The 19,683-nt window shown below is 46.1% G+C and overlaps 1 protein-coding gene across 8 annotated transcripts in view; it reads right to left on the minus strand.

The window, feature by feature from the left end:
• The window catches only part of LOC140404773 (Fc receptor-like protein 2), a 246,320-nt gene that overhangs the window by 83,724 nt on the left and 142,913 nt on the right, over window positions 1-19,683 (minus strand). The window lies entirely within an intron of this gene.

The raw sequence follows: 19,683 nt of genomic DNA on the forward strand, positions 1-19,683 counted from the left end.
TAGATATAAATTACAGCAAGAACTGATTCTGAAACAAGCCTAAGTTGTGTGATATTTCAATTCACTCACCCAGCATTAATGTACGTGTCACTTCCGTAACGTCCATCGCAATGCCTAAATGTTACGGTCATTTGGACTCATTTATGTCTTTATTCAAGGGAAGTGGGTTTCCCCGGGTGTCCCGACATTTATTGCCTAGCCAGTGTTGCCTTTCACAAAGCGGTGGTGGGATGCTTTCTTGAATCTCTGGACCCCAAATGATGCAGGTACACCCACAACGATATTAGGGGGTGGGGGTGTTCTGGTATGTTGACCCAGAGAAAGTAAAGGAACGGCGATTTATATTTCAGGATGGACAGTACCTTGTAAGGGAAATGGCAATTGGCGTTTCCCCCATGTGTTTGCTTCCTCGATTGCAATGTTCAGAGCATTACAAAACGTCATAAGAAGAGTGTTGGTTAGTTCCAGCGGTGTATCTTACAGATGGTTCACACAGCTGCCAGTCTGCCTCAATATGGATGGAGTGAATATTGTGGAAGTGGCGCTAACCAAGCGCAGCTCCTTTGCCCTGGATACAGATAATCTTCCTGAGTGTTTTTGGAGCTTGATTCAACTGGGCAATTTGAAATAGTTTCATCACACATCTGACGTGTGCCTTGCAGATTTCGGTTCTATCTTATTAACATCCTTGGGATATGATCTATAGTTTCTTAGTTCGCCTTAAGTTAAAGTTGTCTCCTATCTCCTTCCCAGTTGATTTCAATTTCCCGAAGCTATCTCCTTTGTTCAGGAACTGACTGTGTGGTCAGTCCTTGATTGAACTGCATTGCGTGTTACTTTAGCTAATATATGTAAGAAAATATGCATACTCAGCTTTCCATTTTCAAGGCAAGTAGGCTTTAATGTATCACGATTCTCTGAATGTCTTGCTATAACTTCCTTAACAATGTCTGCCCCGATTACACACGGCAGTGTAACTGGTCTATAATTGGTGGATTTCACTCTCTCATTTGTTTTCAATAGGTGTGCTGTTTTTTTCTGTCTCCAATCCACTGGAACATTTTCAGAACCTTTCCGGACGTTTGAAAGGTCACAATCAAAACCTCTACTGTATACGTAGTGTCATGGGAGTGTACCTTTAGGAAATGGGTGTTTATCATTAGCTGCAGTGATGTCATTGTGTGGATGGAGCTGGGTTGTGTCTCTGGCTTTTACTTTCGTTTTGAGCTGGAATGTGTTTGTGACTTTGTGTTTTGCATTCGTTTTAGGCAGTTGAAAGCTGAATTCAAACAAAGATCAAAGAACAAAGGAAAGTACAGCACAGGAACAGACCCTTCGGCCTCCAAGCCTGCGACGTTCATGCTACCCGTCTGAAATAAAATATTCTACACTTCCGGGCTCCGTATCCCTCTATTCCCATGCTATTCATGTATTTCTCAAGATGCCCCTTAAACTTCACAATAGTCCCTGCTTCCACCACCGCCTCCGGCAGCGAATTCCAGGCACCCACTACCCCCTGTGTAAAAGACTTGCCTCGTACATCACTTCTAATCCTTACCACTGGCACCTTAAATCTATACCCCCTAGTAATTGAACCATCGACCCTGGGGGAAAGTATCTGACTATCCACTCTGTCTATGCCCCTCATAATTCTGTATACCTCTATGAGGTCACCCCTCTACCTCCTTCGTTCCTGTGAGAACAAACCAAGTTCATTCAACCTCTCCTCACAGCTGATGCCCTCCATACCAGGCAACATCGAGGTAAATCTCTTCTGCACGCTCTCCAAAGCCTCCACATCGTTCTGGTAGTGTGGCGACCAGAATTAAACACTACAGAAGGAAGGTTCATTTTGTCTCTCTCTCGGTATGTTAAAAGGTGCCCAGATCACTTGATAATTTAAAAGTGATAACTGTCTTGTGTAAAAAGGGTGTTTGGCTGAAAGGTATGTTTAGGAACGTTGTATTAACGGTTACACATAGGATACTGTATCTGTGGGGGTACTTGTGTTGGCAGTTGATAAAATGTTTATTGTGTGCATATAAAATGTTAACTGAATTCATAGAACAAACATTGTTTTGTTTAAAAATACGTAAGGTCTCTGTTGCATAACACCTGGAAAGTAGGACCTTATGCTCCTCATATCCAAAAACTATTAAAAATTGTAGGTCAGCTAAACTCCATGATATACTTTGGAGTTTTCTAATCCCTGGCCCATAACAAATTGGGGGCAAGTCTATCTTTCGTGATTGGGTTGGCTTAGTGAACTTAAAGACAGTGAGGGGGTCAGCATATTTGTGTTTGCGTTTCAGGTGTGGTATTCCAGTTTAAGTAGGGAGTAGGTTTTTGGGTGTGGAGACGGTCACATGCAATACTTTACGAACAGAGACTAAAAACAGGCTTATAGATTTGGCAAAAGCATCGCAGTTAACATTACCTGACAGAATACGAAAAGATGAAGTACTTACGGCGGTAGCTGTGCATTTAAAATTGCTCGAGATCCAGTCAGATCATTGTAAATGGCAAAAATGTAATTATAGATAAAGCAACTTGAACATGAAAAAGAATTGAAGCAGCTTGAATGAGAAATGAGGGAAAAGAGAGAGAAAGGGAGATACAGATCAGGGAACAAGAAAAAGAGAGGGAAAGAGATAGAATGGAAAAAGAAAAAGAGAGAGGATAAGAGAGAGAAGAAAAACTAAGAGGGAGAGAGAGGAAAGGAGAAAAGAGAGAGAGTTTAATCTTCAGAAAATGGCCATGAAACATGACAGTCAGTTAAAATTGGCGGATGTACAGAGAAACATACAGTCTGAGGAGAGTGATAAGGACAATGAGCATGAGCGTCATAGTCGAAGGCTTGGTGGGGATCTATTTAACAATGTCGAAGCATTGCCTAGGTTTGTTGAACAGGATGTAGAAAGCGTTTTCATTTCGTTTGAGAAGTTAGCTAAACAAATGAAATGGCCACAGGGCATGTGGGTATTACTGATTCAAACAAAGTTGGTAGGTATAGCTGGTGAAGTTTTTGCATCACTATCAGAGGAGGTATCTGGGACCAAAGAGGAGGTGAAAAAACATCTTAGGTGCATATGAAATCGTGCCTGAAGCCTACAGACAAAGGTTTAGAAATTTAAGTAAATAACCTGGTCAAACATACGTGGAGTTTCAAAAGGATCAAACAGAGTAACTTTGATAGTTGGATAAGGGCTTTGAAAGTAGGGCAAACGTATGATGCTCTCAGAGAAATTATACTTTTGGAGGAGTTTCAAAATTCAATTAATGATGTAGTGAGAACTCATGTGGAAGAGCAGAGGGTTAAAACTGCGAGATTAGCAGCAGAAATGGCAGAAGGTTATTAATTAGTTCATTAATAAAAGTTTGGTTTCCGACATCAGTTTCAGCCTGCGAGGGATTGAAACTGGGGAAAAGATAAATACTCAAGTGGAAAAGGTAAAGGGGATCTGATGGGAGATAATAAGGAGAGTGTACCTCAGATTTAAAAAAAAGAAATCCGGAGGGTGGAAGTGAAATGAAAAGTTTCAAATATTTTCACTGTAATAAACTAGGCCATGTAAAGTTACAGTGTTGGTGGTTGAAGAAAAGCACTGGGAAGGCTTATGTGGTAAAACAGGATAAGCCAGTGGAATTTGTTAAAGTGGAAAAGGAAAGCCCAAGTGAAGAAAACGAGTTTCAAAAGATTGTACAGCCTGATCAAGAGGTGATTGATAAGAAGGTGGCAGGTCTCTTTGAAGCATTTACTTGTGTGGGTAACGTTTACTCATGTGTACCAGGAGCAGTAGGTAAATAAGTCACCATTTTAAGAGATACGGGAGCTAGTCAATCTTTGATGGTGAGAGATGAGGAGTTATATAGTTTGGGAGGAATATTGCCAGAAAAGGTGGTAATATGTGGAATTCAGGGTAAGAAGAGTCGTGCTCCATTATATAAGCTAAGGTTGGAAAGTCGAGCGAAGGGTGGTGAAGTGGTAGTAGGAGTGATAGAGGAACGATAATGTCCAGGAATACTGTTTATTTTGCGTAATAATATAGCTGGATCGCAGGTGGGAGTGATGCCTACTGTGGTTGATAAGCCAGTGGAAAATCAGACAACTGAAGTGCTGAAGGACGAATGTTAAGGTATTTGGTGACGGAGGGATATTAAGTTTCATTTTTATCGAAAATCTAGTCTTTCTTTTATTTAGTTAATTAACGTAAAAGTTGCTGTTTGGTTTAGAAGAAAGTGAATTTTCAATTAACTTTAAACAAAGGTTCTACTTGTAGCTACTTGCAGCTGGAGCTTGTTAATTAGTCAATTGGATTAGGCCGGTTTTCAGAGGCGAGACTCACAGTATAAAGGTGAGCCCGTTACAGTGCAGACTTTGTTTGCACTGAATTTGGGTGCATTTGAGTGCGATAGTGAGAGTTTGGTGACTGAGGGAGTTAGGTGAGGAGGGGGGGCAAGGTGCTCCTTTCATTTCATTTCCCGAATTTCCTCAAAGAGCGTGAAGGGAGCCAGGGGTTCACAGAGAGTGCAGCTGACTGGGAGCAGAGCCGGAGGGCGGAGTTCCAGTTGGTCCACAGGGCAGCTACATCCTGTAAGGTAAGAGGGGATAGAGGCTAGGGCAGTTGCATGCTCCTCCTGTAGCATGCGGGTGGTGAGGGATACCACCGGTGTCCGCGCTGACTATACCTGCGGGAAGTGCACCCAACTCCAGCTCCTCCCAGACGGTGTTCGGGAAGTGGAGCTGAAGCTGGATGAACTTCGGATCATCCGGGTGGCAGAGGGGGGTAATAGAACAAAGAACAAAGAACAAAGAAATGTACAGCACAGGAACAGGCCCTTCGGCCCTCCAAGCCCGTGCCGACCATCTGCCCGACTAAACTACAATCTTCGACACTTCCTGGGTCCGTATCCTTCTATTCCCATCCTATTCATATATTTGTCAAGACGCCCCTTAAATGTCCCTATCGTCCCTGCTTCCACTACCTCCTCCGGTAGCGAGTTCCAGGTACCCACTACCCTCTGCGTAAAAAACTTGCCTCGTACATCTACTCTAAACTTTGCCCCTCTCACCTTAAACCTATGCCCCCTAGCAATTGACCCCTCTACCCTGGGGAAAAGCCTCTGACTATCCACTCTGTCGATGCCCCTCATAATTGTGTAGACCTCTATCACGTCTCCCCTCAACCTCCTTCGTTCCAGTGAGAACAAACCGAGTTTATTCAACCGCTCCTCATAGCTAATGCCCTCCATACCAGGCAACATTCTGGTAAATCTCTTCTGCACCCTCTCTAAAGCCTCCACATCCTTCTGGTAGTGTGGCGACCAGAATTGAACACTATACTCCAAGTGTGGCCTAACTAAGGTTCTATACAGCTGCAACATGACTTGCCAATTCTTATACTCAATGCCCCAGCCAATGAAGGCAAGCATGTCGTATGCCTTATTGACTACCTTCTCCACCTGTGTTGCCCCTTTCAATGACCTGTGGACCTGTACTCATAGATCTCTTTGACTTTCAATCCTCTTGAGGGTTCTACCATTCACTGTATATTCCCTACCTGCATTCGACCTTCCAAAATGCATTACCTCACATTTGTCCAGATTAAACTCCATCTGCCATCTCTCCGCCCAAGTCTCCAGACAATCTAAATCCTTCCTGTTTCCTCCGACAGTTCTCATCGCTATCCGCAATTCCACCAACCTTTGTGTCGTCTGCAAACTTACTAATCAGACCAGTTACATTTTCCTCCAAATCATTTATATAGACTACAAAGAGCAAAGGTCCCAGCACTGATCCCTGTGGAACACCACTGGTCACAGCCCTCCAATTAGAAAGGCATCCCTCCATTGCTACTCTCTGCCTTCTATGGCCTAGCCAGTTCTGTATCCACCTTGCCAGTTCACCCCTGATCCCGTGTGACTTCACCTTTTGTACTAGTCTACCATGAGGGACCTTGTCAAAGGCCTTACTGAAGTCCATATAGACAACATCTACTGCCCTACCTGCATCAATCATCTTAGTGACCTCCTCGAAAAACTCTATCAAGTAAGTGAGACACGACCTCCCCTTCACAAAACCGTGCTGCCTCTCACTAATACGTCCATTTGCTTCCAAATGGGAGTAGATCCTGTCTCGAAGAATTCTCTCCAGTAATTTCCCCACCACTGAAGTAAGGCTCACCGGCCTGTAGTTCCCGGGATTATCCTTGCTACCCTTCTTAAACAGAGGAACAACATTGGCTATTCTCCAGTCCTCCGGGACATCCCCTGAAGACAGCGAGGATCCAAAGATTTCTGTCAAGGCCTCAGCAATTTCCTCTCCAGCCTCCTTCAGTATTCTGGGGTAGATCCCATCAGGCCCTGGGGGCTTATCTACCTTAATATTTTTTAAGACACCCAACATCTCGTCTTTTTGGATCACAATGCGATCCAGGCTATCTACACCCCCTTCTCCAGACTCAACATCTACCAATTCCTTCTCTTTGGTGAATACTGATGCAAAGCATTCATTTAGTACCTCGCCCATTTCCTCTGGCTCCACACATCGATTCCCTTGCCTCTCCTTCAGTGGGCCAAGAAGAGTTACAGGGATGTGGCCACACCCAAGGTCCAGGACAAGAGTAGATGGGCTACAGTGAGGGTAAAGAAAACGAACGGGCAGACAGTGCAGGGATCCCTCGTGGCCGTTCCCCTTCAAAACAAGTATACAGTTTTGGATGCTGTTGAGGGGATGACCTACCGAGGGAAGGCCCTAGCGGCCAATTCTCGGGCATTGAGTCTGGATCTGTGGCTCAGAAGGGAAGGGGGGAAATAGAAAATCAATAGTGATAGGAGACTCAATGGTTAGGGGAATAGATAGGAGATTCTGTGGTCGCGAGCAAGACCCCCGAAAGGTATGTTGCCTCCCGGTTGCCAGGGTCAGGGATACAAAGAACAAAGAACAAAGAAAGGTACAGCACAGGAACAGTCCCTTCGGCCCTCCAAGCCAGGCCGACCATGCTGCCCGACTAAACTACAGGCTTCTACACTTCCTGGGTCCGTATCCCACTATTCCCATCCTATTCATGTATTTGTCAAGATGCCCCTTAAATGTCACTATCGTCACTGCTTCCACCACCTCCTCTGGTAGCGAGTTCCAGGCACCCACTACCCTCTGTGTAAAACACTTGCCTCGTACATCTACTCTAAACCTTGCCCCTCTCACCTTAAACCTATGCCCCCTAGTAATTGACTCCTGTACCCTGGGGAAAATCCTCTGACTATCCACTCTGTCAATGCCCCTCATAACTTTGTATACCTCTATCAGGTCGTCCCTCAACCTCCTTAGTTCCAGTGAGAACAAACCGAGTTTATTCAACCACTCCTCATTACTAATGCACTCCATACCAGGCAAGGTTCTGGTAAATCTCTTCTGCACCCTCTCTTAAGCCTCCACATCCTTCTGGTAGTATGGCGACCAGAATTGAACACTATACTCCAAGTGTGGCCTAACTAAGGTTCTATACAGCTGCAACATGACTTGCCAATTCTTGCACTCAATGCCCCGGCCAATGAAGGCAAGCATGCCGTATGCCTTCTTGACTACCTTCTCCACCTGTGTTGCCCCTTTCAGTGACCTGTGGACCTGTACTCCCAGATCTCTTTGACTTTCAATACTCTTGAGGGTTCTACTATTCACTGTACATTCCCTACCTGCATTAGACCTTCCAAAATGCATTACCTCACATTTGTCCGGATTAAACCCCATTTGCCATCTCTCCGCCCAAGTCTCCAAACAATCTAAATCCTGCTGTATCCTCTGAAAGTCCTCATCGCTATCCGAAATTCCACCAACCATTGTGTCGTCTGCAAACTTACTAATCAGACCAGTTACATTTTCCTCCAAATCATTTATATATTCTACAAACAGCAAAGGTCCCAGCACTGATCCCTGTGGAACACCACTGGTCACAGCCCACCAATTAGAAAAGCATCCTTCCATTGCTACTCTCTGCCTTCTATGACCTAGCCAGTTCTGTATCAACCTTGCCAGCTCACCCCTGATCCCGTGTGACTTTGACGAATGTGATATAAGATAGTTACTTTAGAGATATTAGTTACTGTAATGTAGAGATAGGCCAGTCTCATCCTGGTGAGTTCACAGACAAAGGATTTCAGACCGCATGGCAAAGCACGGAAGAGGTGTGTCCAGCTACGGAGGGGAAAAGGATGCTGGGTAATAGCGGCCAGAGGAAGGGATTGGAAGTGAGTCAATTGGAGTGTACGGCTAGGTCAGGAGGGGTATAGGATGACCTATGGGAATCGTGTATGTGAAACTTGATGCCATTTGTGTTAATAGTAGAGATCTCTTTGTCCTACAGACTCACTTGATTCCAGAGGTGTACGAAGCAACATGTGCTTTGTACTTGCTGTGAATTGAGAAAGACTTGCAAGTCAAATAAAATAACTAATGCTGTACTTGCAAATCCATCTCGACTTTTATTGAGGCCAGACTGACGGGTAAAGAAATTTGGAATTTGTCATTTGGTGCAGGAAGCCGGGATTTCTCAATACGGTTCTGACCAACTGCGAAATCAGAATTAGACTGATTATGAACAGGAGGATGGGAAAAAAGGGCCCACAATGTACAGCTGGAAAATGACCGCGCATTGATTTTCCCCCTCTTCTTATCATCTGATTAGTCTGGTCACTCGCGATTGGTACGGAAAGATCGTCTCGACGAAATCAAAGGTCAGTCTGGTGATTAGAAATGTAATTGATGGGATTTCATATTGCTGGTTCGGCTTGGGTTGAGTTTTGGGTTGATGTAACATCTAAATCGATGATTCAATTCCATGTATAAGTGTTTTTAAGACTGATGTGACTTCAGCAGATGAAGGTTCAGTTAAATAAGTGTTTTAAAGACTGATGGGACTTCAGCAGATGAAGGTTCAGTTCAATGAGTGTTTTTAAATCTGAAGATGATTCAATTCCATGTGTGAGTGTTTTAAATCTATAGTTGATTCAGCTAAAATTGTACCCTTGGACTGTAGTGGCGAAAAACGCAGTTCTGAGGACTAGTGGAGATTATGGGGAATTCCTTGGATAGCACAAATGATCCAGGCATGCCATTGCAAATATTATGCGATATGTATCCGGATAAAGCAAAAGATTTCAGGATAACGACAGCAACGTTAAGGAGTAAAATGGGTGATGAATGGCCACTAGGGGGCACCAAAGACCTAGAGATTATTAAGAATATTCAGGGACACATTTGGAAAAAGAGTCAAAGTATGAAAGCAAAAGAATTAATTGGATTATGGAGACAATATTGTCAAGTGGAAAGAGATAAGATATGTTATCAAGTTGGCAGGACAATGCCCTTAAAATGGGAATTCCAATTAGTGAACAGGGTAACCAAAAAACATTACAGGTCTTGAAAAAGGAATGTGCATTCAAAAAACGCGCAAGTAAAGACAGGAAAGGCTCGGGTCAAACAAAAGATGGGCTACGTAGTTCAATGGCTGGCCTGGAATTGACAGAAAATTACCAATTCGATGATTTGAAAATGTCAGCAAAAGTTCCGACTGCACCTGTAGCATTGTCTGAACTAATTCCAGAACCACCAAAGAATAATAATTTATATCCAGTCACTGCTCCCCAGATTCCAATCACGCCAGTAACTCCAGCCCTTTTGGTTGATAGCGTGGGTCCCGATTTACCATCTTCACGATCAGTAGGGGAAGAGGAGCTCTGTTCCACAAGCCCAGTTAGCTCTAGGACCCGATCTCGGACAGCGAGAGAAGGGTTTGATCCTAACCGGAAACAATTAAGCATACCACCTAAATCCATTCAGACCAAGGGGATACCGCAAATTTCGAGAACAAAGGGAGATGCCAGGGATGATTGTGAAGAGAAAGAACTCCCTCTAGTGACAGGGAGGGACGTCGAAGTCTTGGAAGAACCAGAGGAAATAGCTAGAGTGCCCCCTGGTGAGACGCGGAGACAGTTGCCGATTAGGAAGATACCAAACCCTGACGCGGTGACTGCCGGGTCCCAGCCCACGATAGACATTTACTTCCCATTGACACCCAGTGAGATGACGGCTATTATGGCTACAATCCCAGATAGAAAAAAGTCTCCTGCTGCTTTCGTGGATTCCCTGAGAACTACCATCTCAATTTATCACGCTGATTCTAGGGACCTCTGGGCCCTAGTCCAGCAGGTTTTAACCCCAGCAGAGTACCGCAATTATCTTAATCACTTGAATTATGTTAGCCACGCCGCACTTCAGCAAGCCCATGTGTTAGACGACGATAGATGGACACAAATCCTCAATGCGTTGAATAGCACATTTCAAAAGCCCATAAATATTTCTGCTATCTTAGACCTAAAACCTAAGAAGATTGAAGAGACAGAGGAATTTCTGGAACGTTTTAATGAAATCTACCGTGGGCAGTCAGGCGACTTGCCATATCAAAATGGTCAGAATTCCCCTCAAAATTGTGCTATGTTAATGCATTGCCTACCACCTTCCGTGGCTACTGCTCTGAAATGTAATAACATGAAATGGACAGAGAACGACCCTTCCCAGATGGCTAGGGCAGTCAGATTTTATTGGGAGGAGGGTGTAGGCCAGGAGGGAGGCTCAGTTACAAAGGTTAAGACTGAGTATGTGATGAAAAAGGATGATCTGCGACCCCAACAAGCGGCAGAAATGGTAGCTTACCAGCTGGAACCCCAATATTGTGACTTTGGGTGGGTGGATCAGCGAAGGGGAGGATATCAAACCTACCCAAAGGGACCCTCAGCTCCTTTTTATGGCCCACCGTATGCACCAACAGCTTTACAACCGCCGCCCCCTCTAAGGGGCCATTGGTCTACTGGGAGGAGAGGAACATAGAACATAGAACATAGAAAATACAGCACAGAACAGGCCCTTCGGCCCACGATGTTGTGCCGAACCTTTGTCCTACATTAATCATAGATTATCATTGAATTTACAGTGCAGAAGGAGGCCATTCGGCCCCTTGAGTCTGCACCGGCTCTTGGAAAGAGCACCCCACCCAAACTCAACACCTCCACCCAACGCCAAGGGCAATTTTGGACACTAAGGGCAATTTATCATGGCCAATCCACCTAGCCTGCACATCTTTGGACTGTGGGAGGAAACCGGAGCACCCGGAGGAAACCCACGCAGACACGGGGAGGACGTGCAGACTCCGCCCAGACAGTGACCCAAGCCGGAATCGAACCTGGGACCCTGGAGCTGTGAAGCAATTGTGCTATCCACAATGCTACCATGCTGCCCTTGAGAACAAATAAATCTACACTATATCATTTTACCGCAATCCATGTGCCTATCCAATAGCTGCTTGAAGGTCCCTAATGTTTCCGATTCAACTACTTCCACAGGCAGTGCATTCCATGCCCCCAATACTCTCTGGGTAAAGAACCTACCTCTGATATCCCTCCTATATCTTCCACCTTAAATTTATGTCCCCTTGTAATGGTTTGTTCCACCCGGGGAAAAAGTCTCTGACTGTCTACTCTATCTATTCCCCTGATCATCTTATAAACCTCTATCAAGTCGCCCCTCATCCTTCTCCGTTCTAATGAGAAAAGACCTAGCACCCTCAACCTTTCCTCGTAAGACCTAATCTCCATTCCAGGTAACATCCTGGTAAATCTTCTTTGCACCTTTTCCAAAGCTTCCACATCCTTCCTAAAATGAGGTGACCAGAACTGTACACAGTACTCCAAATGTGGCCTTACCAAAGTTTTGTACAGCGGCATCATCACCTCACGGCTCTTAAATTCAATCCCTCTGTTAATGAACGCGAGCACACCATAGGCCTTCTTCACAGCTCTATCCACTTCAGTGGCAACTTTCAAAGATGTATGAACATAGACCCCAAGATCTCTCTGCTCCTCCACATTGCCAAGAACTGTACCGTTAACCCTGTATTCCGCATTCATATTTGTCCTTCCAAAATGGACAACCTCTCACTTTTCAGGGTTAAACTCCATCTGCCACTTCTCAGACCAGCTCTGCATCCTATCTATGTCTCTTTGCAGCCGACAACAGCCCTCCTTACTATCCACAACTCCACCAATCTTCGTATCGTCTGCAAATTTACTGACCCACCCTTCAACTCCCTCATCCAAGTCATTAATGAAAATCACAAACAGCAGAGGACCCAGAACTGATCCCTGCGGTACGCCACTGGTAACTGGGATCCAGGCTGAATATTTGCCATCCACCACCACTCTCTGACTTCTATCGGTTAGCCAGTTCGTTATCCAACTGGCCAAATTTCCCACTATCCCATGCCTCCTTACTTTCTGCAGAAGCCTACCAAGGGGAACCTTATCAAATGCCTTACTAAATTCCATGTACACTACATCCACTGCTTTACCTTCATCCACATGCTTGGTCACCTCCTCAAAGAATTCAATAAGATTTGTAAGGCAGATATAGAGGGAGCACTGCATGTTTTAATTGCGGCCGTGCAGATCACTGGCAACAGGAATGCCCCTTTAAAAGACAGGCAGCAGTAGGAGATTATCCGACCCAAAGGAGGGGGTACCCACCAAGGGGAGGACATACGAGATACACTGACTTCTCCCAGGCAAACCCTTTCCCAACATAGGATTGACTGACTAATTTAGTCAGAAGGACTCTCCAATCGGACAGGGAACCTATTATTTCTCTGCAGATAGGAGATCAACATCACTCATTTGTAATCGACACTGGAGCAGCCATGTATTCTGTGCAATCAGAACTTCGACTACCATTATCCGACCACACGCAGAAATTGTCGGGGTTCCCAGGACAGGTGTGTGAGTATCCTATTTCTGAACCTGTGACAGTCATTTACGAGAATAAGCCTGCAGATCATCAGTTTGTAGTGACTACTGGATTGGACTGTAACTTGTTGGCCCGAGATTTACTGTGTATCTTCCAGCTACAGCTAAATTGCGGAGACGAGGGGGTAACGGTTAAATCATGGAGGATGAGATAACAGTGCTATATTTCTATCACCCTCCAGTGGTGGACGTCAGACATTGAACATTCACTGCATCACATTACCCTGGCCTATGACAGAACCGGACAAAACAGGGCGTTGGAGGACAAGTACCGGCCATTAATTGGGACCGAATGGCCAGTCAAGGTTACAGCCACAGTCACGGGAAAAGAAAGTACAGCCGATTTTGTTACAATACCACCACATTTATGGCCACAGTCAGCTTCGGTAAGCCCTCATATTACACGTCAGCTCCACGACCAGTACCATGCCAGGGATCTGGGGCCTATGGTAAGGAGGGCAGTGGATCATTAGGATCCAACAGAGTACACACTTCAAGTCACGCCGGACTGCACTGCCATAAAATATTTTGAGGTCCCTGAAACGATTAACACTCGACTGCAGCATCACAGGGGACATGATGTTTTGGAATATGTCAATCCACAGGTCTGGGCGGAATCCCCATCACAAGTGGGAAAGACAAATGTTACACCTATTAAGGTAACGATTAAGGATCATGTAAGGCCTATGGTGTGCTCGCGTTCATTAACAGAGGGATTGAATTTAAGAGCCGTGAGGTGATGATGCAGCTGTACAAAACTTTGGTAAGGCCACATTTGGAGTACGGTGTCCAGTTCTGGTCGCCTCATTTTAGGAAGGATGTGGAAGCTTTGGAAAAGGTGCAAAGAAGATTTACCAGGATGTTGCCTGGAATGGAGAGTAGGTCTTACGAGGAAAGGTTGAGGGTGCTAGGCCTTTTCTCATTAGAACGGAGAAGGATGAGGGGCGACTTGATAGAGGTTTATAAGATGATCAGGGGAATAGATAGAGTAGACAGTCAGAGACTTTTTCCCCGGGTGGAACAAACCATTACAAGGGGACATAAATTTAAGGTGAAAGGTGGAAGATATAGGAGGGATATCAGAGGTAGGTTCTTTACCCAGAGAGTAGTGGGGGCATGGAATGCACTGCCTGTGGAAGTAGTTGAGTCGGAAACATTAGGAACCTTCAAGCAGCTATTGGATAGGTACATGGATTACGGTTAAATGATATAGTGTAGATTTATTTGTTCTCAAGGGCAGCACGGTAGCATTGTGGATAGCACAATTGCTTCACAGCTCCAGGGTCCCAGGTTCGATTCCGGCTTGGGTCACTGACTGTGCGGAGTCTGCACGTCCTCCCCGTGTCTGCGTGGGTTTCCTCCGGGTGCTCCGGTTTCCTCCCACAATCCAAAGATGTGCAGGTTAGGTGAATTGGCCAATGATAAATTGCCCTTAATGTCCAAATTGCCCTTGGTGTTGGGTGAAGGTGTTGAGTTTGGGTAGGGTGCTCTTTCCAAGAGCCGGTGCAGACTCAAAGGGCCGAATGGCCTCCTTCTGCACTGTAAATTCAATGATAATCTATGATTAATCTAGGACAAAGGTTCGGCACAACATCGTGGGCCGAAGGGCCTGTTCTGTGCTGTATTTTCTATGTTCTATGTTCTATGTTCTATGTAAAGCTGCGTTCCATTCGGCAATACCCCCTGAAATCCCAAGCTGCTCCGTCTATAGACAAATTAATTCAAGAGCTGTTGCAACAGGGTATTTTGGCCTCTTGCCAATCAGAATGTAACACCCCCATACTTGCTGTCCCTAAACCAGCCAAACCAGACCAGTACCGATTGGTGCAGGATTTACGTTCAATCAATGCCATTGTACTGCCGTTACATGCTCTCGTCCCTAACCCTGCCCTCATACTGGCTCAAATTCCAGCTCAAGCCCGGGTCTTCGCCATAATTGACCTTCAGCACGCCTTCTTTGCCCTCCGACTTGCAACTGAAAGCCAATATTTGTTTGCCTTCACTTACAATGGACAGCAGTATACCTGGACCCGACTGCCACATGGGTTCGTCAACTCACCTACACTCTTCTCCAGATGTCTGCAGACCCAACTCCAGGCCTTGACATTGGAGCATGGTTCCACTCTAGTGCAGTATGTAGATGACATATTGGTACCATGTCCTGACGAGCCCAGTAATAGGGATGATGTGATCAAATTATTAACCCACCTATCCTCGTAGGGTTATATTGTCTCACAATCAAAGGTCTTGGTGGCTCAAAGAAAGGTTAAGTTATTAGGAGTTTTACTTACAGCCACAGAAAGAAGTCTCGAAGCCAGTAGGATTGATTCAATATGCCAATTCCCCGCCCGTACAATAGCAAAGGAGGTCCGTCATTGGCTGGGTATGGTGAATTATTGTCGGCAGTGGATACCAAACATCGCTGTCTATACAAAGCTGCTGACGCCTTACACTAGTGAAGGGGGGGACTTTACTCTCACCACCGAGGCACTCGAAGCCTTCCGTTGCCTGAAGTAGGCCTTGTTACAAGCGCCGGCCCTCGGGAGGCCCTTGTACGACCGACCATTCCAGATATACTGTACTGTTCTGGAAGGATGTTCAACAGCGGTACTCACCCAGCAACATGGGGACAATCACCGGCCCGTAGCATATTACTCTTTCAAACTCGACCCAGTGGCGTTGGGCCACCCTGTTAGCACCCAGATCTTGGCAGCGATATACAATAGTTTGCAAGCTGCTGCCAATATCACTCTCCAATATCACAGGATATTACGGTATATAGCTCCCACTCGGTAATCGCACTATTGGGGCAACTTCAAACTCAACATCTTACCGCAGCTCGTCAGAATAGGTATGAGATATACCTTTTGAACAATCCACGTCCGACATTTAAATACTGTACCACTATCAATCCAGCCTGTTTTCGTAGTGGTCCCCCTGTCCACGAGGACGCACCTGGTCACGACTGTTTAGCCTTGATTCAGGAAACTACCACAATAAGGGACGATCTGAGTGATATTCCATTAGAACAACCTGACATGAATATGTCTGTTGATGGCAGTGCATCAGTAAGCCCCACTGGCCGGAGATTGTCCGGTTATGCAATCGTAGAACAGGATGGTCTGATTCTAGAAGCGGCAGCTTTCCAGACCCCTTATTCAGCCCAACAAGCCGAACTTTTTGCCCTCCCCCGTGCATGTATACTTGGGGTAGATCGTCGGGTAAATATTTCCACTGACTCCCGATACGCTTTCGGGGTAGTTCATGACTTCGGACAACTCTGGAAGAATAGGGGATTCCTTACCTCGGCAGGCACGGAAATATCCCACCGGGGTTTAGTTAATGACCTACTGCAGGCCCTTCTTATGCCCGCGCAGATTTCCGTTATTAAATGCGCTGCCCACACAAATGGTAAGACCCCAGTTGACGTTGGTAATGAACAAGCAGATTGTGCAGCGCGGACAGCCGCGCAAATTCAGCAAGTGATGGTGCCTAAAATGTTAAGTCAGACTAAACGATCTACTATAAATATGTCTGCTTCTGACAAGTCGATGCCAACCATCCAAGACGTCATAAGGTTACAGGAGGACGCTCCTGAGAATGATAAACAAATGTGGAAACGGTTAGGTTGTACATATTATTCTGTTTCCTCTTTATGGACCACGCCAGCACATCAGACTTGTATGTCTGATGTACTGGCTTTATGGGTCATCGAATGTGTAAACTTTGCAACTCATTGTGGGGCTCGGGGGACGAGAGATTTGTTGCTGGACACTTGGTGGCACCCTAAAATGCAGAGGTTGGCTCAGAGTATCAGTAATCGGTGTTTGATTTGTCAGCAATATAACACCGGAAAAGGTATCCCTTGTGGTATGGGGCAAACCCCGTTGCCCAATGGTCCCTTTGAGACGCTCCAAATGGATTACATTGAGTTGGAAAGCTGTCAATGTTATAAATATGTTTTGGTCATTGTGGATGTGTTCAGCAGATGGGTCGAGGCGTATCCGACTATCGATAATAAAGCTGCTACTGTGGTTAAAGTTTTAATGTGGGAAATCATTCCCCGATACGGGATACCAGCTTAGTTAAGTTCTGATAATGGGCCTCATTTTATTGGACAAATTAACAAGGAGTTTTTCTCCCAGTTGGGCATACGCCAGCAGTTACACTGTTCTTCCAGACCGCAGGCGGCCGGGTTGGTTGAGAGACACAATCAGACCCTCAAAACTAAATTGGCTAAATTAAGAGCAGACACGGGACTGACATGGCTTAAGTTGCTCCCGGTTGCCCTCTTCCAACTGCGGGTTACACCTGCGGGACCGGCCCGGCTCTCTCCTGCCGAGATTCTTTATGGCAGGCCTCTTAGAACTCCCTGGGGCCTGCATGCTTCCAGACTGGTTCAGTTCCACCATATGACTGAAGAGATGACCACCTATGTTCTAGCCCTCACGCAGGTGCTCAAGGAGCTCCATGGCCAGGTCCGCGCGGCTCACCAGCCAACGCTCCAGTACCTAGCTCATTTTCAGTCCAGCCCGGCAGTTATATCATGGTCAAAAATTGGACTAGGAAGGGGTCGGAGCCGCGATGGGACGGGCCCTTCCAAGTTCTCCTTACCACCCCCACAGCAGATAAAGTGGAGGGGCGAAGTGCTTGGGTCCACCTCCATCACTGTAAATTGGGACCATCTCCACTACTGTAAAAGGTCGGTTACTAACCTGCCTCCCTTCTCCAGTGCCATTTTACAGGTGTGGAATATGATGGGGTGGCTACGCACCGCCTGTGTGATCTACGGCCTCACCTCGCTTGGAGTGTTATTGGCGACGGACATGGAAAAGGGGAATATTATCTACATTTGTAACCCCAACCAATCTACAAGGACATTTCATTTATGCAAAGGTGATGTTCTTCACTGCCGTCATATACGAGGACATGGTATCGACTCATGGAAGGTCGTCAAAGTTAAGGAGAATGCAGGACTCATGAAACAATTACACCGGTCCCGGCGATGGGAAGGGAACATTAAAGGGACATTGCCTTGTTTTTGGAGTACATTTAAATTTGATTTTGGATGTGTTAAGATTGCTGCGATAAAGGTAACATCAGGTCGTCAGGCGAGCGTAGGAAGAGGCTGTGAGAGAGAGAGGGGGACTAGAGAGAGGACGGGGCGTGTGAGAAGGGAGATACAGCTAGATAGTAGGTTATCAGGAGATACACTTAATTTAGTTAAAGGCCAAACTGAGGAAAACCCGGGTAGTATGAATCTCTTCTACCAGATTTACCACCGCTTGTATGGCCACAGACGGGTTGTATGCGACCCGAACCCTGCAGCGGTGTCTAGGTTATTTTCTGTTTCACCGCTTTGGGGAACTCCCCAAACGGTGGTTCATTGTCAGCGTTCCGAGCCACCGCCCGAGCAAGTCACTCTTCCTTACGATCCGGGTTCAGCACCACCGGCTATTTGCCTTCCCCTTCCTCGGGATAATTCCCACTCACAGTATGATAGGCTGCAACGGTGGAGGGCGTATATACCTAGCCACTTCACTCCCAATAGGGATTCCCGTCGTACGAGAATTGTTTCAGCAGTGAAGGATACGGCTGTTTGCTGGTAGAGGTGGAAATGAATATAACATGTCGGTTCCCCACCTGTACAGACAGGAGGTGTCATATCACCCAGGCGTCTGGCCAATGCGTTTGTTACAACACCACTTGCGTTCCATTGAACGCCAGCCTCCAGCTCCTTTGTGGCTGGGCGAATGTCTCTCATATCACTGTTGGGACTAGGGCTTTCCGCATTGTTAGGCGGCCCGAATGGGCGTTTCGAAGCTGGATAAACTGGGCTACTGGGGGATCCTTACGCAACCGATATACTGATTGTGATGCTAGCCTGCACACGGAGCAAGGATGCTACTTTTTATTTAATGGCGCAGCGACCAATGTGTTGTCACCCCCATTTCCCCGCCAAATTGCTATTGGGACTCTAGTCCCTACCACAGTCCCCTGCCCTTCAGCGTGGATGCTACATAATCAGTTAGCACGCCGGGCAGTCTCAGCAGAATTTTGCGAGAACTGGAAAAAACCTCAGGTTCTCGCACCAAACCGGGGCCCCTCAGCTGGGTGGGGGATTCCGAGCGTCTTGACACTGGGAGGTGGGGGGGGATTCCTTGGCTGTCAGCGATAGGAATTATTTTATTTGTGGCCTTACTATCTTGGGAAATGAAACCTTGGGAGCCCTCGGGGCAATAACCAAGGAATTGTTTCAGCTGCGGTTGTTTGCAATGCAGAACCGGTATGCTCTTGACTATCTTCTGGCCCGTGAGGGTGGGGTATGCGCCATAGTACAGGGCAAGTGTATCATGGGAGTTCAGGACCTGACCGCTAACATCACTAAATTTATGGATCACATACGGGATCACCTGGACGGAATGCAGGATCCTGGCTCTTGGGGTAACTGGGGATTTGGAGGTTGGAAGGACTGGTTGATAAATATGGCCATGTATTTAGTGGTGGCTATCGGCTGCATCTTTGTGGGCCTAGCCATCCTTAAATGTGTTATGGGTAGAATGCGGGGTGCCCTGGAACAGATCAACGCCCCTAAAATCTTGGCTGTCAAAATCAATGAGGGTGCAGCAGATGAGGAGGGGGGGGGGGCTACGCCAGGACGGATCCTTTTAGATGAGGGACCGTAGCTTTGGATTTGATAGTTCGGTTATCATGGAATGATAAGAGGGAATGACGAATGTGATATAAAATAGTTACTTTAGAGATATTAGTTACTGTAATGTAGAGATAAGCCAGTCTCATCCTGGTGACTTCACAGACAAAGGATTTCAG

Source organism: Scyliorhinus torazame, chromosome 31, assembly GCF_047496885.1.
Source record: "Scyliorhinus torazame isolate Kashiwa2021f chromosome 31, sScyTor2.1, whole genome shotgun sequence".
Lineage (NCBI taxonomy): Eukaryota > Metazoa > Chordata > Chondrichthyes > Carcharhiniformes > Scyliorhinidae > Scyliorhinus > Scyliorhinus torazame.